Consider the following 23,097-nt stretch of genomic DNA (forward strand, 5'->3'; position numbering starts at 1 on the left):
TTTGAAGCACAGGACTACACTGAAATATTAGATTGGAATGTCGCAAAACTATCTTCTCCGCCAGTTCTTCAAAGCGTTTCAAATGAAGATATAAGTTTCTACATTATATCAGACAACACGCCAGACTGGAATGTACAAAACCATCCCTGTCAAACGCAAGCTGTCTAGCGGTACGTAGAGTTGGTCACAGAAGTATCGTCTAATGTATGTGGGACCCAATCAAGAGATGGATTCATCAAGGCAACACTTAAATCAAGGTCAATGCTGCCAGATTTTACCACCAAATCAAAATTCAAAGTTGACGTTTAAAAGCTGGATACAAACAAATGAAAAAGAAATGTACTATGTAAATAATGTAAAAACCACACACTCATTGGTTGTATGGAGAGAAGGGTGTGGGTGGATCAAAAAGTGCAACCACCTTCTTGTTGTGAGTTCTGGGTTGTTTAAATATTATTATACAATATATAAACAAGCGAAGAGCTTCACAATGTAACAGAAAAATGAGAAAACTAAATGTTTTTTAATCTATCAAAATCATCAACAATTTCAAATTTTTATAGATTTTGATTGACCTTGCGGGATCGGAAGATATTCATTAAGTGCGTAAAACTATTGTTTTTATTACTCAACCATGCAAACTGTAAATAAATTTTACTATAGCGATAAATAAAATATACATGGATAATAAATAAAAATTTCCGAAAAAAAGGTAAAATTTCATTTTTTCATAATCTTTAGGCCCGTTGCGGGATCAGAAGATAAATTCCGACTTGAATAATTTTTGTTTTGTTTTTCTTGTAATTACCAATCGCAACTTTTCCGCACTATAGCGATGCTGGATTATCAACTTGACTTTTTTCGCACCACCCTACTGTATAAGCCACTTGCGCAAAAATTTTGTGATGTATTTGATTTAAAATGAATTTAAGAATTTTTTATAATTGGGCAACAATGTCATCTTAGATCTGTAACGTAAATAATGACGTGCAACGGTAAGTAAATTAGACGGACTGTAGAGATAATCCTGAATATAAGACAATAGAGGAGAAAGGCACAAGAGAGATCTGAATGGAAGGACACAGTCACACAGGCAAAGACCCATCCAGGGTTATGATGCCAAAAGACGAACCCTATGTAATGATAGAGGCATGGCATAGAGAATGATTAGTCTATACACAAACCAACTAAAAGTGGGAATAAAAATATGCACAAAGAACTGACCAATGAGAAAGTTCCTGAAAACTAATTGAAGAAGCATTTCATAGCAACGTCCCAGTGCAAGCTGCTTGTATTATACCTACAGTGGGTGATCATATTATTAGAGCCACCTAGTAAAATTCAATGCTTTAGAGCAGTGGTTCCCAACCTTTTATGTCTGGCGACCCACCTTCTGATGTTTTTTCATATTCGCGACCCATCCCTCACCCATGATGATACGCAATTATGTACTCTGCACGCCACTCAGCTACTGTAACAGCCACGCCGCGACCCACCTGAATTATGCCCGCGACCCACTAGTGGGTCGCGACCCACCGGTTGGGAAACGCTGCTTTAGAGGAAGGGTATATAATTAAGCTGTATCATATATTAATGGATTTGTTTCCATTTGGCTGTCTTGTTACACTTTATAAAAGTGCAATAAATAGTCTGACAATAGTGGCAACACGCATGTTTGGCAATGTGTGACTCAGATGCCATTGTTTGTCAGTGCTGCCCAGCCTAGCTTGCAACTTGTGTGCCTATTATTTTGTATTCTTGGTGTTTAGAGTTATAATAAACTTTGCGAGTTTCCATTGCTCTCAAGTGATATTCTGTCAGGCCTATACTATTTTTTGGGAATGTAGTAAAAATTGCGCGTTTGTTGCACTAGTGGTACCAGAACATCATGGGAAATCCAAAGACACCTCACCAAGGAAAATAGCAGAAATAAAAACTTAAATATTCAATACTAATCACTCCAACAGAAACATAGCATCGATTTCTAAAGTGTCAAAGGCAACATGGACCGTATAAAGAAAAAACTTACATACAATTATTAAACAAACGTAAAATTTTCTGAGGTGGCTCTAATAATATGATCACACACTGTATACAATAAAAATTGTATGTTATAAATAGATGTGATTCTAAACTAGACACATATGCATATATATTCTAAATGTCCTTATTCATAGTCACACCTTAAGATACCACTAGATAATATAATAGGACTTTTCAATGCTTCTCATTTGTTTCTTTTATGCTTCTTTTCATGAGCATTTTTCAGTGCGTCACAAATAATAGAAAAAAAGGTAAGTCCATGATAATATACATTTTAGTGACATGACATTTTAGTTAAATCTGACAGTTGTCACATTTTATTTGCAATTTGGCATAAAATCAAATCAATTGTGTTTATTGCATTTATAAAATGGTATTTTCTTTGATTTGTATAGTCTTATAAATTGAACAGATTATATTCGTAGGTATATTATATAATTCGTAAATAATTTTTTTTCGATTATAGTGCCATCTATAGACAACTAGAATAAATGTCACCGACGAAATGTAATCACCAACTTTCGTTTTTTTCTGTCACATGCAATTTAATGCGTTAGAAAGAAATCGAAAAACTGTGACACACTGAAAGATCCTCATGAGAAAAAGCATAGTAAAACCTCCGTTAACCGAAATGGCTGACAGTTTAAATAATTTAGTCAATAAAAAGTTAATTTTTATTGCAAAATGGAAACAATTTGATGTTAATTCGTCAACATAACTTTCATACAACTAAAGAACTCAATTAAATGTACAACATATTATGAAACCACCTCATAGTATTTTTAATACCAACTTATGACCTTGACCAAGAATACTACAGTAGGAAAAATGAAAGAATACCCATGAACGAACATATAAAACACGCTGTATTTTCCTGTCACCGTGTCACACAAAAAATTGGCCAGCGCAAGTACATGTAATAATTATTGTTACATGTACTTGCACTGGACAATTTTCTTTGTGACACGGTGCCAGGAAAATACAGCGTATTTTATATGTTCGTTCATGGGTATTCTTTCATTTTTCCGACTGTATATAATTTTATACAAGAAGAATACTAACTCAGGTGTAATGTGTAGTGTGTGTGTGTGTGTTGAGTAAGTGTCTTGTTAATCGACTTTGCAAAATAACAAGACACTTACTCAACACACACATTACACCTGAGTTAGTGGTAAGTTATAGAATTACGTGGCTAAAGGTTCTAGTTCTAAACCAAGGCCAGAATCAGAGAAAAAAAAAGAATACAAAAAACAATGTTATTTTTAACCAAAATTCTTGTTATCCGAAACGACCAAATTATTTCGGTTAACAGAGGTTTTACTGTGACAGAGGCTCGAAACATATGAGAAGCGTTGAAAAGCCCTATTGAATACTTACATTCCATGTTAAGATCTACCTTTCTCAGAAATGAGCCAAAGAAATGTGCAATGTGGAGTCAATACAAAAAATGAAAAAAATATATTAAATTACATTATATTCAATTAAATTCTGTATTTTAATATCCATAATATATACAATTTTCAGATACATACGAGCTTATTGAGTAAAGCTAGAATAAAAACCCATTTTTTTAAGAAAAAAAATTAAATTCATACCTTTTCATGATCCAGAACTTGAGAATATGTTAACAATTCTCGACAGCCATCAAATCTGTTAATACATTTAAATAGACAGTTTTCAATAATTTTCCCATATAGCGATTCAACACCTACTCTTTGGTTTTGTTTATTGGTTACAGCACATCTTCCACATTCTACATCTCTATTTGGATAAACTGTTATGGGTTTTACGGATAAGTATTTATGGCAACAAGTACAAATTAATGTCTCTAATATTTTGTCCGGAATTATAAACGCCATGACAATATTTATGACACGAAAAACTTATGAGACAAATTTTTGGAATCACAAACTCTTCTTTACGTAGGCTTTCGTTTTTAGTTTCGTATTGTTTTCTTTTTCATGTCTTTTTCTATGCTGTGGCTTGTGGCTTTGCTCAGCTTCAGCTTCAGCTTCACTCAGCTTTCAGCTTCGTTGTTGAAGGTTGAAGTTGAAGTTTGACCAATGAACTGTCAATACGGATGGAATAGGCACAAAGACAACTAATGTAGCCACGATACAAGAGAGAGGTCCTAGAGAGAGACAGACAAGGTGGTGGAAACTTTGACAGGCCGTGTAATTTGAGTTGCCTATATCAACTTAAATCGGGGAAATATAAAAGTCTAAATATAAAAGTAACATAAAAACATAATCAAGGACCTCTTCACTTTGTATAAAACAGTCACTAATTTAGTATTTAAATAGTTTTAAAATTATTTAACTCCCAAATACTTTAGGAAAGTAGGTATTTGTTTTGATAAATACAAATAACAATTCTGAAAAGTATCTAAACACCAAGTATGGTACTGTGTACTCTATTTATCCCCTAAATACAAAAAAGTGGTTAAATTTTGAAATATGTACTGCCAATCAGCATTAGGCCTTAGCCAAGTTAAAATATTCAACGAACTGTAAATACTGATTAAATCGGGTCCATTTATATAGGCAACTCAAATTACACGGCCTGTCAAATTCTCCACCACCTTGTCTGTCTCTCTCTAGGACCTCTCTCTTGTATGTTGGTGTCAATCTTGCTTCACTATTTGAATGGGACATGGCCATTCCATCCGTATTGACAGTTCATTGAGTTTGACTGACTACTCTGTTTTTACTTTACTACTCTATGTTTACTACTGTTTTGTGACTGTTTTTGTGTTTTTGAATGAAGTATAATTCGGTCTAAATCCTGACCCACTACTTTGTGCTGTTTAATTGAACTTGAATCGACGAAATGGGCATTATGTAATAAAATTTTGCTTTATTCCTTTAAAAATTCACATTGTAAGGTTTGAATGAATCAAATATGTAGTACCTTTTTGTAGATGTATTTAAAAATGAAACTGAAAGGTTATTACTATAAAGAGTGATATAATGTACCTATGGCTATATGCTTGACTATTGACTAAAATAAAACAAGGATTAGTAGTAGGTTCTTTAACGGTAAAATATTGGAAAACCTCTAAGAACCGCTTGGATTGCCATGAAATTTGGCATACACATAGCTAACACGTCAGAGAAAAAAAGTGATATTGTGCCGATGTGTGCTTTTACTCTGGGGGTGAGTTTCACCCCCTCTCGGGGGTGAAAAAATACATGTCCAAAATAAGTCCGGAAATGGATAAAATGACTAATTATAAGCAACTTTTGTTGCATAGAGATTGTTCGCCGTCTATACTTTTCGAGTTATTTGCTAGTGAATATGTTCATTTTTCAATAAAATAACCACGTTTTTAGACGGTTTATCGCAAATAACTCAAAAAGTAAGTATTTTCTAGAAAAAAACATTCTTAGCAAAAATATAGCCTGTAAAAAATTGAAAAAAATCGTGTATATGTTAGGGCTATATACCTAGCAGAAGCAGAGTTATAGCTAATAAAATATAGGTTCATATTCGTCAAATTCGAAATCGTATATTTCAATGAGAAATAATCAAAAAATGAAGCACTTTTTGGGGAAAACTCATTTCAACTTTTATAAAGTGTTTTAAACAGGTTTATTTCTGCTTTATAAAAAAATTTCTAGCATCAATAGTAAACAAGCTATGCTCAAAATAAAGTTGGTGAATTTTGTTTTGATAAAAAATCGGTAAAATCACCCCCTAAGTAGTATCCCACATAACAATTTCATGTTCTTAGTAGATTCATAGAACATACTTTTCAGAAAAAGTATATACTGAGAATATGCGTAATTACCATTACGAATGTGCAGAGCAGATGCTGAGTATATACTACATTACAGTACTTAAACGTTCTATGTTCTATGCATATACTTAGAATCTACTACCGCACTTCTTTTCAGTATATACCAAGAATATCCTTTTTAGTACATTCCAAGCAAGTGCTATAAACCTATTTATATACTTAGAATATACTACTGCACATCTTTGTAGTATGTGGGAAGAATATATACTTTTAAAAATATTCCAAGCAAGTGCTATATATTGCTGAGAAGTATGTTTTCAGCATCACTTAATCTCATCCTAGGTTCTACCAAGTATCATATTTACATATTCAAATTGCATACGAGAATGTAATTAGTACATTTTACTACTTAAAAAGTAAGTAAGTACCTATAAATTTTAGTTATTTGTATAAATATTATATAGGTAAGTATAATATTTTATTTAGTTATTATGTGCATATCAAAATAAACATGTTGAATAAAAAAATATAATACCTAGATATAAATATTACAGTGCTAGTCAAAAGTCCGTACCCCCCTCGTATCTTTTGAACGGTTATTCCTATAATAGTGAAATTTGGAGAGAGGAAATAAACGGACGTAAGCTTCTTAACTAGTCATGACAGGTGACGTAATAGTGACAGATGACGTTACAGAGCCACTGTGACCGATAATTTTAAATGGGATCTTATGGCAAGTGATACCTCGTTTGAAAGGTATTGAAAATACCTATTCAGTCATACTAATTTTGTTTGAGTTTAATCTAATTTTGATGAATAAATGAAATAAATATAAAATTATAGTTTCGCATTTAATTAATAAAAATTCAAAATTCCGCCTATGATTACTTGTCAAACAGGTTGGCGTTGACGTAAAAACTACTAGAGAATTAAATAACGTCAACTTTTTTGACAAAAAATCCATAGGCGGACATTTGAATTTTTATTAATTAAATTCGAAACTACAATATTATATTTATTTAATTTATTCACCAAAATCAAAATCAACCTAAACCCAAAAAAATTAGTATGACTGAATAGGTATTTTAAATACCTTTCAAACGAGGTGTCACTTGCCATAAGGTCCTATTTAAAATTATAGGTCACAGTGGCTCTGTAACGTCATCTGTCACTATTATGTCACCTGTCATAACTAGTTAAGAAGCTTCATAGAGTTAAATATTAGCATAGAGAGAGTGTCATTCAGAGCGAAGTGACGACACCATCTTTTTTATTTGGATTAGTGTTGTTTCACTCTTACGCATAGTAAAGCTGCTACAGTTGTCCTCCTCTTCCGTGCCTATATTCACACTGAATGTGATTATAGATTCTCGATACAATGTGTTAGAAGGAGATGCAGAAAACCAGTCACAGAGATCTTGTCGTCAGGAAGCGCGGAAGGTAGGCTCCCTCTATGTTAATATATACCTCTATGAGAAGCTTACGTCCGTTTATTTACTCCCTCCAAACTTCACTATTATAGGTATAATCGTTCAAAAGATACGAGGGGGGTACGGACTTTTGACTAGCACTGTATATAATATTTAGTGAAACTAAACTATAACTAAAATTTATATATTTTATACTTACCTACAAGTAATATTGAGTTACCGAAATGAGTTTAATATTTTCAAGCACTACAAACAAAATAAACAGATTATGTATATGTTCTTAGTCCTAGTTCCTAGTATACTTTGTCGTTCGTCTTCCTCCTAACACAGCATTCGAGCATAGATTGGATACAAATGCCTGTGCACTGCCCCTGTTTAGTGTTTGCGTTTTTATTTTCATAAAACCTTTGTTAATTCCTATGCAGGTAGAATGAGAAGGGTCATTTCCGTTATTCCGTTTGCATTATTCCGATCTTTTACGATCTGGTAATGGTGTATTCTTTTATAAACAGCAATTGCATGTAAATATCTAACAAATTCCAACGATGTACAAATACTCGTGGTAAAATCAAAATCAACATATTTCAATTATGAAAACGAATTTTTTTTTCTTTAATACAAATTAATTTTTAAACTTTTTTATCATACCTACAATTAAAACAATTTTAAGAAATGAATTCGTCCGGAACACATACATACATAAATTTTATTAATTATTCTAAAAATAATAAGTTGATAATCTATAAGGCTAATATTATTCTTCCTATACATACATATTCTTTTTAAGATATTTTAAAAGTACATACGTACAAGTATGTGTTAAGCACATACTTTTAATGTATATTCGATGAAGGTATATTCCAATAATATACTTTCACGAATATTCTGAGATACTACGTACACGAATGTGCTCAGTATGTTCGGTAGGAGAATATTCTTTAAAGTATATGCAAAAACATGAAATTTAGAATGTTTTTTAGGGTAAATGCTATGCTTGTACTACGCATGTACTAAAAAGAATATACTCTGTCGAATGTTGGTATTATGTACTTTGAACATAATGCGAACATCATTGTTATGTGGGATATCTAATGAACTTAATCGTTACCACTTCACAAGTTTTTTTACTCGTATAATATGTATTGTTTATATGGTCTGTTGTAGGTCTCATTGGTTCAAAGTTTTTATTTTTGAAAGGGCTGTAGTTAAAAGTATTTGAACGAATCACTAATCACGAGTGTATACAAATTTAGAAACACCAAATCTTAACCAATTTTTGTCTTACAGAAAAACAAAAAAATACAAAATATTCAGAAAAGCATAGCCGACTTTTTTTTGTTCCTTAAGATTTTTGGTATCTCTGACAATTTTTAAGTTATTATGAAACAAAGGCATGTTTTTCAAAATTAAAATTTTTGAAAATCATAATTTAAAACCAAATTTTTTCAAAAATATGCACTTTGAATTAATGAAACTTACAGATCATATAAATAAAATATAAGTAAAGTAAGTTGTGAACCGGTAACGATTAATTTCATTTAAGTTGCTAATTAGGGGGTGATCTTCCCGATTTTTTTTGCCAAAACAAAAGGGACCAACTTTATTTTGGACGTAACTTTTTTACTTTTGATGCTAGAAATTTTTTTATAAAGCAGAAACAAAGCCATTTAAAACACTTTATAAAAGTTTAAATGAGTTCTCCCCAAAAAGTGCTTCATTTTTTGATTATTTCTCATTATTGAAATATACGATTTCGAATTTGACGAATATGAACCTATTTTTTATTAGCTATAACTCTGCTTCTGCTATATAGAGCCCTAACATATACACAATTTTTTTCAGTTTTTTACAGGATATATTTTCGCTAAGAATGTTTTTTCTAGAAAATACTTACTTTTTGAGTTATTTGCGAAAAAACATCTAAAAACGTGGTTATTTTTTTGAATAATGAACATATTCACTCGCAAATAACTCGAAAAGTATTGACTTGGTAAAAAAACTCCATAGAATAAAAGTTGCTTAAAATTAGTCACTTTATCCATTTCCGGACATATTTTGGACATATATTTTTTCACCCCCTACAGGGGGTGAAACACCCCCACAGCTATCCCTGTGCCAAATTTCACGACAATCCAAACGGTTCTTTAAAATTTACAGCAAAATCCGTGAAAGAATGTACTATAAAAAAGAATGTGTCTGTGTGTGTGTACTTTGTACGCACGTAAGAAGTTATACTTCTATTAGTATGATTTCAACGAAATATACTTTAAATTAGTTTATTTATATTCTATTTAAATATTAAACTAATTTTAATACTTACTACTTTTCAAAAAATTTTATTAAAACAATACCAACAATTCAAAAAATAAAACAATAAAACACACACAAACAAATTGAAAAATGCCACAAATGATTTCTGAACAATAATTGTAGGAAAAATTTTAACTAAATATGTACGTATTTTCTGAAAAAAAAAGAATGTGTGTGTACTTTGTACGCACGTAAGAAGTTATACTTCTGTTATATAATTATATGATTATAAACGAAATTAATATACTTTTTATTTATATTTTATTTAAATATTAAATTAATTTATACTTACTACTTCTCAAAATTTTTTATTAAAACAGTGCCAAAAAACACATTAAAAATGCCACAAATGATTTCTGAACATTAATTGTCGGAAAAATTTTTAACTAAATACGTATTTTCTGAAAATAAAATTATATAATAAATATACTTACAATCATAAAATGAATAAAAAAAAATAAAAAAATAAAAGTTTCTATTGGGATTCGAACCAACTTACCACGCGGCTGGTATTTGCGTTGTATTGGGATTCACCCGCATTAAAACTTCGCCACATAGGCAGCTTGTCATTATGTGCGAAGATCGTCTAACTAAACAGATTAACCTTTTGACATTTTTAACTTATGTAAATCAAATTATTTTGATTTTGAATTGAAATGATTTAGAATTGAAAAAATACAACAAAACATAGAGTAAGAAGACAATATATTAGGTGAATATTAAGGTGTAAAATAAAAGTATTACATACTACTTATGTATTTTGGTAGGTTCAAGGTAAGTATCGGAGCCCGTATAACGACTAATAAATTTCGCAATCACTTGCGTCGTGCAAAGTGGCTATGTTCAAATATCATAACAAAATTTGATCAACTATTTATAAAACAGTTACCAGTGAAAGATTCTTTAGCTTTGAATAAGCGAGATCTGCGGCACTCATATTAGGCACAGTTTGATGAGCTTTCACATTGGCATGCAACAATCATCTCTTCTATGTAAATAAGTCCAAAAATATAATATGAAAACTATTTAAAAAGGCAGTATAACCATTAACTAACTTTTTGTTTGTTGTTTCTCTTCCTACAAATTTTAAAACGCAACAAGCATACATTATAACCAAACCATGCACAGTCCCACAGCTGTGCCACAGCTGGCATATTGGATAATTTTTGTCATGTCATTTGAACATCCAATCAGAACAAAGTTATAATGCGCATGCGCCTGGTCGCTAGGTTTTCCCATATAAAATTTCACCGTCATTACGCCCGTAAAGAAGTATAACTTCAAAAATATATAATAATATACTTACAGTCATAAAATGTATAAAAAAAAAATAAAAAAAATAAAAGTTTGTATTGGGGATTGAACCCACGGACCATGGGCGCGGTTAGTTTTGAAATTCAAGTATCTTCAGATTTTGGCTACGGAGACATTTGCATTATGTTGGAAGATAGACTAACTGAACGTTTTAAACTTTTGACAGTTCTGAATTTAACCAAATTAGTTTGTTTTTTGTGGAATTTAAATATTAAAATACGACAAAACATAGAGTAAGAGAACAATATTAGATGAATATTGGTAGAAATTTTGATGGTAATCAAATTATGTAAATCACACTTTATACTTAGGTGTATTTTACATGTTCCAAATAGGTAGGTACCTATGTAATTTTTTATTACGATACTGAAACATTTAGAATTACGTACCTGTTGCTTTTAAAAACCATTTAAACAGTCACTACAATTTTAATCTTGCTTTTTTCTCTGCCCTCACAACAATAAAAACTAATATACACAACATTTGTTTACTCATAACCGACATATTGAACAATTTTATTGACAGTTCATTGTAATTACCCAATCAGAGCACGTTTGACGTTTCAGCTGCGCTCAGGACCAATACTTTTGATGAATTCGCGCACATATAAATTTACTCCCAACGCGCCTAAAGAAATCACAAATTTTATTAAATTTGGGAAAGTTTTTGGGTACCTAATTTTTTCTTAATCATCCACTCTTTTTGCACATTTCATATTTTTAACTTGGTATCAAAGCTGATGGGCAGTATTTCAAAATTGAAATACTTACTTTGTTATAAAGTATGTATTTATATGCCCATTTCGCCGATTTAAGTTCATACAGGCAACCCAAATTACACGGCACAAAGTAATGGGTCAGGATTTAGAATTAAGTGTTGACAGTTGAATCACAGAACATGACAAAACCACCACAAAACCATAGAGTAAAATATTAGCATAGAGAGAGTATCATTCAGAGCGAAGTGACGACACCATCTTTTTTATTTGGATCAGTGCTGTTTCACTCTTACGCAAAGTAAAGCTGCTACAGTTGTCCTCCTCTTCCGTGCCTATATTCACACTGAATGTCATCATAGATTTTCGGTACAATGTGTTAGAAAGAGATGCAACAAACCAGTCCATGAGATCTTGTCGTCAGGAAGCGCGGAAGGTAGGCTCCCTCTATGTTAATATATACCTCTATGCACAAAACCAAGAACCAAATATAACACGGAACATCAAAACACTGTCAACGTAAAAGACAGGCCATGGCGCATCAATAATACGACTTCGAATAAATTTTTTCTTGTCTATTAAGTCCCGGAGTCGCACCAGCTGACAGGGCTGACAGATACTTTCTTTATCAAACAAGTACAACCACAGCAGACCCCCACTGTGAGTACAACAAGTACTATCCACTAAAATAAATTCATAGGATCCGAAAAGGCAGACCGATGAAAAAATGGATAGCAGATTTATACCTATATAAATTGTTCGCAACAAGAACTACAATTTTAGATTAAAGTGGATAAAATAATCGAGCCCTGCCTGCATAAAATTTGGATCACCCACCAAAAACTCCATTAAAAAAATAGATTCACGAATACTCCTACAAACACAAAACTGTGTCTACAGCTACAGAATTGTAACAACTAAAAAGAAGAAAAATATCAGCTGATCTAAAATGACAGTGACAGTCAGTATTTTGTATTGTTGGTCAACTGGAAGAAAGTGTTAAAATGGCTTCTGCAAATTATGAAACTACAGAGGGAAATATAAAACAACCAAACATATACGATACCATCTAAAAAGTACAATTAATTGTGAAAATCAAAGATATTATTCATAATTTTAATATAATTGCTAGTGTTTGGTAAGTAAAACCAATTATAAATGTAAACAGTAGCAGTAGCTGTGATTGGCCTTCTTATATAGTACTGTCTTGTGCATTACGAAAAACATAATATTATTATTGCATAATATGTTGAGTTGTGACTAACAAACCATAATACCTATATAAAAATTTTTGACCTATAAAATTTCATAACTCCAATGCCAATGAAGCAGATTTTTCAATTGATAGAATGGGTTTAAATTATAAATTAATAATATTTTTGCACAAGAAACTGTAGTGATGTATCTTGGACTTAAACATAGGAATACTGTTTGCCTTGTTTTGTTTTTATTTATTAGTGTTTGCTTTGTTTTGTACGTTTTATTTTAATCTTATAAATTTTATTTAATTACACTTCAATCTTTTTATACACTCCTTCACCACCTCCCTCCATCTCCTTCTGTCCATCTTGCTAGTTCTTTCCATCTCTCAATGTTAATTTTCTTCAGGTCTTCGTACACACCACTGTCCTTCCATCTTTTTCTTCCCCTGTCTTCCCTTCTCTTTTGTATTGGTCTTCGTGAGAGTACCATTTTTGGCATTCTTTTACTTCCCATTCTTTCCATGTGCCCCAAATATCGTATTTTGTGTGCTTTGATTCTCTTCGTTATTGTTGGCTCTACAGTTCTTGCAATTCTTTATTGCTTCTTCTTCTCCACTTACCTTATAATTTCACACTTCCATATATTGCTCTTTGCATTTTTCTCTCCCATCTTCCTAAAAGGTCAGTTTCTGGCTTTTTCAGCACCCATATTTCGCATGCGTATGTTACTGTAAGCCAGTGGCGGCTCGTACCACTTTAAGAAGGTAGTGCCACAACTCGGGCAGCCGCCAAAATTTTTAGTGACGGATTCACGATATTGTCAAAAAAAGGTATACTGACAACAAAAACTAAAAAAAAATATGCGCGGATACTTTTATCTTATGTACATATCTTAAGTTTATTGATCTGAGGTGCCAAGCAATTGTCCAACATTGATCAAAACAGTTCCGTAAATTAATTAATAATAAAAACCTCTTAACCTACCACCAGCATTTACTGCTGATAGTGCTTGAAAATTGTTATTACGATTTAGTCTCTATTTACCAATTTATAAAAATAATACTATTTCATTATTCACACACATGCACACATTTTTGTAATGTCACTTTTAAAGTTTACGATATATGAAGTTCATTCTTCTATTTTTTGGTTGCAAAGTTTTCAATGACTTTATAATTAAAATTATCAATACAATTTACAAAATGCTTTTCTGCAGATAGCATACCTAAAGCACTAGGTTTCGATGTAAACATCGAAAAACAGCGTTCTGCTTCAGATGTTGATATAGGAATGGTAACTAAAATACTTAAAAGTTTAATAGTTTCTTCAAATGTGCTTTTTGAACCTTCCCTCTACAATAAAACCGATAGCGAAACAGCCCCAGAGGTAGTACTTAATTCGTCTCGCTAATACAGTACCTACATCTAATTCAGTTTTAAACCGTGTTTTGCTTAAAAATTAAAATTGTCTCCATGGTTCATTAAGAAATGATTCGGAGAACTGATGCTTATAAGCAGAAAACTTCTCCGACATAAATAAATTAGAAGCAACTAAATGTCCGGAGAAGGTAGACCTTTGAAAGATCTGGTACTTTGAATAATATGACCCTTTAAGTCGTTGTCTAATTCGGCGCTAAATTTACCAGCTCCTTAAATATGCCTCTATTTTCTGAATTTTCTTTTTCGTCGTGACCTCTTAAAGCTAACTCGAAAGCTCCACAACACCTTATAACATTTGTAGTTTTTTTTTCTAGCGAAAAACCACCAAAAAATTTTTAAAATACTAATCTTTATTGTCAATTAATAAATTAAACTTAATAAATAATCAAAATATTATCAAAATACCCACGATCATGATGCACTAAAAGTTTAATTATAAATACAAAAACTTTTTAACAGAAAATATACATAATAAAAGCGACAAACCAGCACGTAAAGAAACTCAAAATAAATAGACCTGGCTTCATACCCTCGTGCCTGGCACAGAGATTCTAATGTTAAGGTATACTAATAGTCCAATATAGCTCTTTCTGCGTCACTTACATATAATGCTCGTAAAATCTTTCTCTCTTTACTCGTGCCAGTACTGACTTCGGCGCGAAGGAGATTCTCCTGTCGAATACTCTCCGCTGTCGGCAGGGTTTGTATTGCGCCCATAGTTGCCATATTTTATATAATTTATGAAGATCAAAAGAAATACACACAAAAAAATTAATAGAAATTAAAAAGTTTTGAAGATAAAAAATATGTTTATGGATAGTTAGCAAGGTAGTGCCATGGCTCTATGGCACTACCTCACGGGCCGCCACTGCTGTAAGTCTGATAACAGTCCTTTAAATTATGATACATACTTGATACGTATTTGGATTTCATTAATGTTCATAATGCTCCATACTTTTTATTTCCTGTAGCTATTCCTGCCTTTATTTCCCCTTCCTCATGACCATTGTCATCTATTTTGGCTCCCAGGTAATTAATTTCTTTGACTTTTTTGAATAAGTATGTTTTTAAACGCTTTTCTTTACTTCAATAGTTTGCATCAAATCTTTAGACGTTAATTTGACTGACTTTTCTTCAATGCAAATGAATGAAAATTTTGCAGACATATGCATTCGCGGGAACAATACACGAATAGTCTATAAAATTTTTTTTATGTTTATTAATTGTTTAAATAAATAAAAACGATTTTAATGGAAAATGCTTAAATTCTCTTGTTTTTCACAATGTGGAACCTTGAAACTTTTACGGATTGTAGCTAATGATATGAACTATACATAATTTCACATTTTACGTTAATTGTTTACGTTATGCTTCATAAATAAACAATAAAGTTTCAAATTTTGAACACTCATATATTTGTTTATATATAAATCGCCATTTATTCGTATCAATTTCCAATACGATACAAAAGACAACTTCAACCAAAACTCGAATTCAAAAAATTCGTGTTTTTATCGTAGTCTTAAAAAACCACCAGTAGAGACGTTTTGTGCTACAATTAACATTAGAATTCGTTTTGTTGTATTAATTAATTAAACGCTTTTCTTTAGTTCAATCGTTTGGGTCAAATCTTTGGACATTAATTTGACTGCTTTTTCTTCAATGCAAATGACTAAAAATTTGCACAAATATGCATTCGCGGGAACAATACACAAATAGTCAATAAAAAATTTTTTGTTTATTAATTGTTTAAATAAAAAACGATTTTAACGGAAAATGCTTAAATTCTCTTGTTTTTACAATGAAGAAACTTGAAACTTTTACAGATTGTAGCTAATTATATGAACTATACATAATTTCACTTTTTACGTTAATTGTTTACGTTATGCTTCATAAATAAACAATAAAGTTTCAAATTTTTTGCCGATTCCGACTACTTTTTATGTTTGTACATCATATGTTTTTTACATATTTTAATAAACATGACGATATAATTTAATGTTTGAAAAGTGTAAGACTAAAAAGTAAAAAATAAAAAATATGAAAAAATGTTTTTAAGAAACGCTTTTCTTTAGTTACGAGTGACTAAAATTAAACATATTATAAAACAATAAACCAAAAAGCAAAAAATAGTAAAAATTGAAAAAATCTAACACATTCGTTAAAGAAAAGCTTGGGGCGAAAACCGTTTATTCGATGAAGACGCGCCCCACCCTTTTCTTTAACGAATGTGTTAGATTTTTTCAATTTTTTTTATTTTTTGCTTTTTAGTTGATTTTTTTATAATATGTTTAATTTTAGTCACTCGTAGAAAAGCGTTTCTTAAAAATATTTTTTTCATATTTTTTTATTTCCCCATCTATTTGTAATATGATATTTTCTTTTTGGATCTCTCTCATTATCATATACGCCTTTTCTTTATTTATTTTTTGGCTTCTGTTATTAAGTTTTTCATTAACTTTTGTAGTTCTTTCCGGCTTGTTGCTAATAGTCACAGATTGTCAGCTAACAGCATTGGTGGCCATTTTTTAAGTATTGTTTCTTGCATGTTTATTCTGCTTTTCCTGATTAAGTATTCCTTTCAATGCCAGGTTGAATGCAGTTGTTGACAGTGGGTCTCCTTGTCATAATTCTTCCTTTGTTTCAAACTTTTTGGATGTATGCCCTTTTCATGCTATTTTGTTTGTTGTGTTGTCCATGTCATCTTTACCATCCTGACAATTTTACTTGGTATCCCCAATTCTTTCACCAGTTCGTACATCTGCTGTCTGTTTACTGTGTCGTAAGCCTGACCGTTTGCCTTGAGCCCTAGTTATTTCTTTATTAACATTTACAACAGTTTTAACAAAGCTACACCTTAACAACAATAAATTTTTTTTAATGGCATGGACTTTATGTCATTCAGCCAGTCACAACATGAGGTATCTAGTGTCGTGTGTAGTGTGTGTGTTGAGTAAGTGTCTTGTTGTTACTTTGCAAAGTCGACGTCATTGTCTTTGCAAAGAGACGCTAATTGTATCTGAACGTCTGCGGTCCATCCGGTGAAACAATAAATGTTTAAAATATCAAAAGTCTCAGAATAATAAACTTTAAAACTTAAATTAATTTTGAAGTCAGAAATATTTATTTGTCTTGGCAGGCTATTACCACTCCAGACTGACCAATCCTGTAGTCAGTTCATTAACACCATAATTAGTATGGTGAAATGGCACTGAAAAAGATTTCTGCTTTTTCTGTTGTTTCTACTAGCTAGGTACTTTAAGACTAGCAAGTGATAACAATTGAGGACAATCTATAATAGCATTAATGACTTTGTGCAAGAAACATAAATCTAACAATGCCCTCCTTGGCTCAAGTGTTGGTAAATCAAGACTGTCCCTTACCCACTGATAGTCCTATTCCTCTCTCCAGTGTCCACTCTTAAAAGCTGCTACTATCCTCAGTAATTTATTTTTCTTTCAATCTGTTCAATATAACAGCAGTATGATGGGGGCCATACAACTGATCCATACTCTAGAATGGACCCAACGAGACCACAATAAAGTCTTACAAAGACAGGTCTACAGATGTGCATTGGATAAATCCCAGTACTTTCATCCCCTGTTTTGTTACTTGATTGATGTTGCTTGAGAATAACAGTTTATATTAGAGTACTACAGAGCTTACAGATTACATCAAATAGTGTATCTTGTTTGATATTAATCCTTAACTGGTTATGTATAGTTTGTGAGACTGATTGGATTTAATATTTCTCAGTACCTATATTAACAACATATGCTCATTTAGATGTGACTATCTATTCCTTAAGATATTAAATACCTACTTATTACCTGATTTTCATAATTATTCTGCTGCACACTACACATTATTTAGTTCCAATTTAGTCTATGAGACTGCATGATTCCATTTATGTTAAAAAGTATTTTTTTTGTCCTGTACATTTCTGTCTCTCTCTCCTGTTGTTTCCCCATTACTGAGGATCGTGATTTCTTCCAATATTCCTAACAATGTTTCTCCATTGGTCTCTATCTTCAGCTGCTCTAAGAGCTTCGCAGAATGAGTTTCCAGCTGAATGCTTTATTTGGTCAGACCATCTAGTTGGTGATCGTCCTCTTGATCTTCTCCCCGGAACGTTTCCAGAAACAATTAATCTCTCCAAACTGTCGTCATCTCTGCGAACCACGTGACCAAAGAATTGCAGAATTCGTTGCAGACATATTGTGGACAGCCTGTTTTTTAATATTGAGTTGGTTTAGAATGGAAACGTTTGTCCTATGAGCTGTCCAAGGTGTGCGCAGCATTCTTCTCCAGCACCACATCTCAAAGGCATCAATTTTTTGGCGCTCGCATGCGCGAAGAGTCCAAGTCTCTGCTCCGTATAGAAATATTGAGAATACAAGGGCATTCACCAGTCTCATCTTGATATTTTGAGAGATAGATCTGTCTTTCCAAACTTTAGTTAGGCGACTCATCGCATTTTTTGCCATACCAATACGTCTCCGAACTTCTGCTTCACAGTTACCATCGTTAGTTATACTAGACCCGAGATAGACAAAGGTGTTTACTATCTGGTATTCCTGTAATATGTTAGTCAGTTGAATAGTGTCAAATCTGTCGACCACCATTATTTTTGTCTTAGCTTTATTGATTTTCAGACCAACTCTATTGCTTTCGTACTCAACTCTTCGCAGAAGATCAAACATTTCTTGCTCATTTGCTGCTATAAGTGTAGTGTCATCAGCAAATCTTAAATTGGAGATTTTCCTACCAGCTACTGTTACTCCACCGGCCCATCCTTCTAAAACCATCCTCATGACATGTTCACCATAAATGTTAAATAAGTCAGGTGACAACACGCATTCTTGTCTAACACCTCTCTCGGTCTTGAATTGGTTTGAGAACTTCTGATCTAGTCGTACTGTCGCTATATTAGACTGGTACAGATTTTTAATAAGTGTTACCAGGTGCATTGGTGCGCCCATTTCTATTAAAATTGACCACAGATTTATCCAGCTTACACAATCAAATGCCTTTTGGTAGTCAACGAAGCATATAATCATAGGTGCTTGAAATTCTCTAGACTTTTCAATGAGTTGTCTCAGGTTCAGGATTTGTTCCCTTGTACCTTTACCCTTTACAAACCCCGCTTGTTCCTGAGGTATTTGGTAATGTAGATAGGTTTTTAATCTGTTTTTGATGATATGCAACAAGATTTTACTAGCATGTGTTATTAGTGACAGTGTGCGGTAGTTTTCACATCTGGTAGTAATTCCTTTTTTGCGTAGTGGAATATAAATTGAGGTACACCAATCAGATGGCCATTTTCCTGAATTCCAAACAGCGAGACAGATAGAATGGATGATATGTAATCCTTTGTCACCTAGTAACTGTAGTATTTCACATGGTATTGAATCAATGCCTGGGGATTTATTTCTCTTTAGTGATTTAATTGCATCTTTGACTTCAGCGAGTAAGACAGTAGGTTCTCTAGGGTAGTCAGAAGGCCAGTGATTTTCTGCTGATACCTCGTTATTTTTATATAGCTCGCCACAGTAGTTTCGCCATGTTTCCAATATTTCATCAGTATCGGTCTTTAAATTACCTTCCTTATCTATTGCAGACCACGTTTGAGGTTTAAATTCTCTGGTAAGGAGTTTGATCTTCTGGAATAAGTCCCTCGGTTCATTTCGACAGCCATGTTCCTCTATCTCTCTGCATATTTGAGAGATGTAATCAGCTTTATCTTTGCGGCACTGTTTTCTGATTTCTCTCGATAACGCTCTGTATTCATCGTTTGTTCCGTATCTAGTTTTATGTTCTTTTCTGCGTTGAATCACAGTCCACATATTATCGGATATCCATGGCTTACGGCCAGTGGAAACCGCTGCCTCACAGTCTTTTGCAGCCCCGATTATCTTATCTTTGAGATAGATCCAAGTGCTCTCAGGGTCTCTATCTACTTGGTCTAAAGATAGAGCATCTTCTAGGTTTTGTTGGAAGTCATTGATTTTTGATGGACTTAGAAACATGACTTTTCTCTGGGGTCTTCTTTTGGGGACTTAACGAAGTCGAACGTTCAATACCAGGAGTTGATGATCGCTTCCACAGTCTGCGCCAGGATATGTTTTACAGTTGATGGACGACGACTTCCATCTTGATCTTATTAGGATGTAGTCTATTTGATTCCTTGTTCGTCCATCTGTTGTACACAGAACTCCACTAGACTGTCGCCATTCTCATTTCTCTGTCCCAGTCCATTTTTGCCCAGCACTCCTTCAATATTTTCATTAGGTGACCCCACTTTGGCGTTAAAATCTCCTAAAATTATGACGAGTTCACGATTCGGAATAGCGCGAACAGTTTCTTCTAGACGACCATAGAACCTGTTGATGTCTTCTTCTTGTGCAGCTGTTGTAGGAGCGTATACCTGGACAAGGTGTAGGGTATTGGTGGATATTCTCATTTTAAGGGATATTATCCTGTCATCAATAGTATTATATCCAATTACGCAGTCGTTAAGTTTAGAGGGTACAATTATTGCGACTCCATTTGTACTTTTGTTATCTGGGCCTGAAAAATAGACGACGTTGCCAGCAGTTGTTTTAAAATGCCCTTTTCCTCTCCAGTGAGTTTCTGAGAGTCCCAGTACCGAAAGGTTGTGGTCTGCCATTTCTTTTTCAATTATGTGTAACTTTCCAGGGTTTTGGATCAGTCCCTGGACGTTCCATGTACCAATTCGCTGACATTTTCTTAAATTAAATGAAAATTTGGATTCAGTCGCACAATTTCTGCCAGGTGCCTGGTCCCTCACACCTTGGCAGCCGGTAGCAAATTTCACACCACCCGACCCGGAACCGAGATGGCGCCGAGCGTGAGTCGGGTCGGTACACATTCCATCTTCACTTACCGAAATTGTCATCGTTATGGGAAGAAATTCTCTTGGGAAAATAGTGCAGTGGTTTCCCTTTGCCTTCTGCACCGCTGTATATGTGCCGTTTCTGTGGCTATCATTCTCGCCGCATGGTCAGTTTTGTAACAGCCAGCTGCCACTGTCCAACCTATCACCATGTCTGGCTACCCTCACTTAGTTATATTACACTAATTGTATATACTACCCTCACTTATTATATTACACTAATGTTTTAAATTCAGAGACAAAGACTACTAAAGTCTGTGTTTGTTAAAAACTTGGCAGCATAATTGGTTAGTGCACATTTGGAGTAATATTTACCAAATTAAGGTATACTTGGTGAGTTTTAGGGGACTATTGTTTGAATCTTTGGTAAATCAGAAACAAATATGGTACTTAAATGAAAATATTAATCTGGTGTTAGATAAATGCAAGTGTTTTTTATGCTACAATTCGGCCTACAATATCACTAAATTTTTAAACCACTCTGCATGTAGTGCTCTAACTAAACCAATCAGCGTTGTTTCGTTTTAATAAACTGTTTTATACATTTATTTAGGTTTAAAAAATATCTGTCCGCCTGTTGAAGAAAAACGTGTTTAAAGTCTTATTTGTTAAAAATTGGTGAACAATTGAATCCTGACTCTTACCATCAATTAATCCGCAATGCCTGGGAAACATAAAAGTACCTACACCACTATCAAATAATTCATCTTCTTTGACTTTTTTCTGTTTCTTTTATCCAAACAGCCTCCTCTCGTTGCCTCTTTGCTTGTTTTATTGGCAATAGAAATTCTTTTTCCGTCCTTCCCCGCAGGCAATTATAAGCAGCAAAGCCAATGGTACAACTGTAAATTCCCATAATCTTTAGAAGTGTCACATGACCTTCATTAAAGATAGCCAACAATATTTGACTGCCAATTCAACAATATTTTTACCAACGAAATTATGTTTGAGAACCAAAGAATTTTATTATAACATTCATTATTAGTTTTTATATTGTTCCCCAAACATACTGAAACTAAATCTTTATTGATTAATTTATCGAAGACAGGTTTTACTTGCTCTTGTACTTCAGAACTTAATGATGTGTAAAAAAATATATACAAAGGGGTTTTACGGATATTAAAGAAATAAAACAATTAACTGTTGCCGTGAAGCATCTAGAGGTAGGTGATTTGTGACTGAAAACACGTGATCAACTCGAAAATATTCTACTGTAATACCGCTTACCGCTCTCCGGCGGTTACGCGAGCACCTCTTCTTCTTCTTTTGCGGCACTAGTTTTCTTGGCTTTCCAACCGGTCTCTTTCCATGCATTCTAGCAATCAGTGCTCTTTTTGGTAGCCTATCTTCTCCAATTCTTATCACATGTCCCGCCCATTACAATCTTTGTATTCTAATGAAGTCTGACAGGAGTGATTCCTTATAAAGTTGATAAAGCTCGTTTTTGTATCGACTTCTGAAGATTCCGTTTTCCCTCACAGGTCCTAGTATTCTCCTCAGTACTGTCCTTTCGAATGTGTCAAGTTTGTTTTTGGATGTTTCTTTCAAGATCCACGCTTCACTACCATAGCATGCTATTGGTTGAATTAGGGTTTTATAGATTCTCATCTTTGTATTTCGGTAGACACTTTTAGACCGAAATATATTGGAGAGGGCAAAATAAGCTCTGTTTGCCTGCGTTATTCTCTTCCGTATTTTTCCATCTTCTGATCCGTCGGCATATATTTCTACTCCCAGGTATGTAAACTTTCCAACCGTTTCAATGTCATCTTCATGTATAATGTTTTGTGGGAATATATTTCTTCTCGTCTGTGTCATTATTTTTGTTTTTTCTGTGTTAATTTTCAGACCTAGCCGCTTTGTCTGCGTTTTTAACTATGCGTATGTTTCCTGTGCTCCTGTTGATGTTCTACTCGGGAGAGCGAAATAGAGCCGAAAACGCGCATGCACTTAAGGCCAATTAGTATGATATAAATAATGGCATAACCC

At 33.2% G+C, this 23,097-nt stretch overlaps 1 protein-coding gene across 1 annotated transcript in view; it reads left to right on the forward strand.

Annotated features, from left to right (window-relative positions):
- Window positions 1-12,147: 12,147 nt before the first annotated feature.
- The window catches only part of LOC126882977 (uncharacterized), a 41,810-nt gene continuing 30,860 nt past the window's right edge, over window positions 12,148-23,097 (forward strand). Inside the window, exon 1 of the mRNA XM_050648115.1 lies at window positions 12,148-12,689. The gene's annotated coding sequence lies outside the window, so the exon portion shown is untranslated. The remainder of the gene's footprint in view (window positions 12,690-23,097) is intronic.

The sequence above is a fragment of the Diabrotica virgifera genome, chromosome 4 (assembly GCF_917563875.1).
Source record: "Diabrotica virgifera virgifera chromosome 4, PGI_DIABVI_V3a".
Taxonomy (NCBI): domain Eukaryota; kingdom Metazoa; phylum Arthropoda; class Insecta; order Coleoptera; family Chrysomelidae; genus Diabrotica; species Diabrotica virgifera.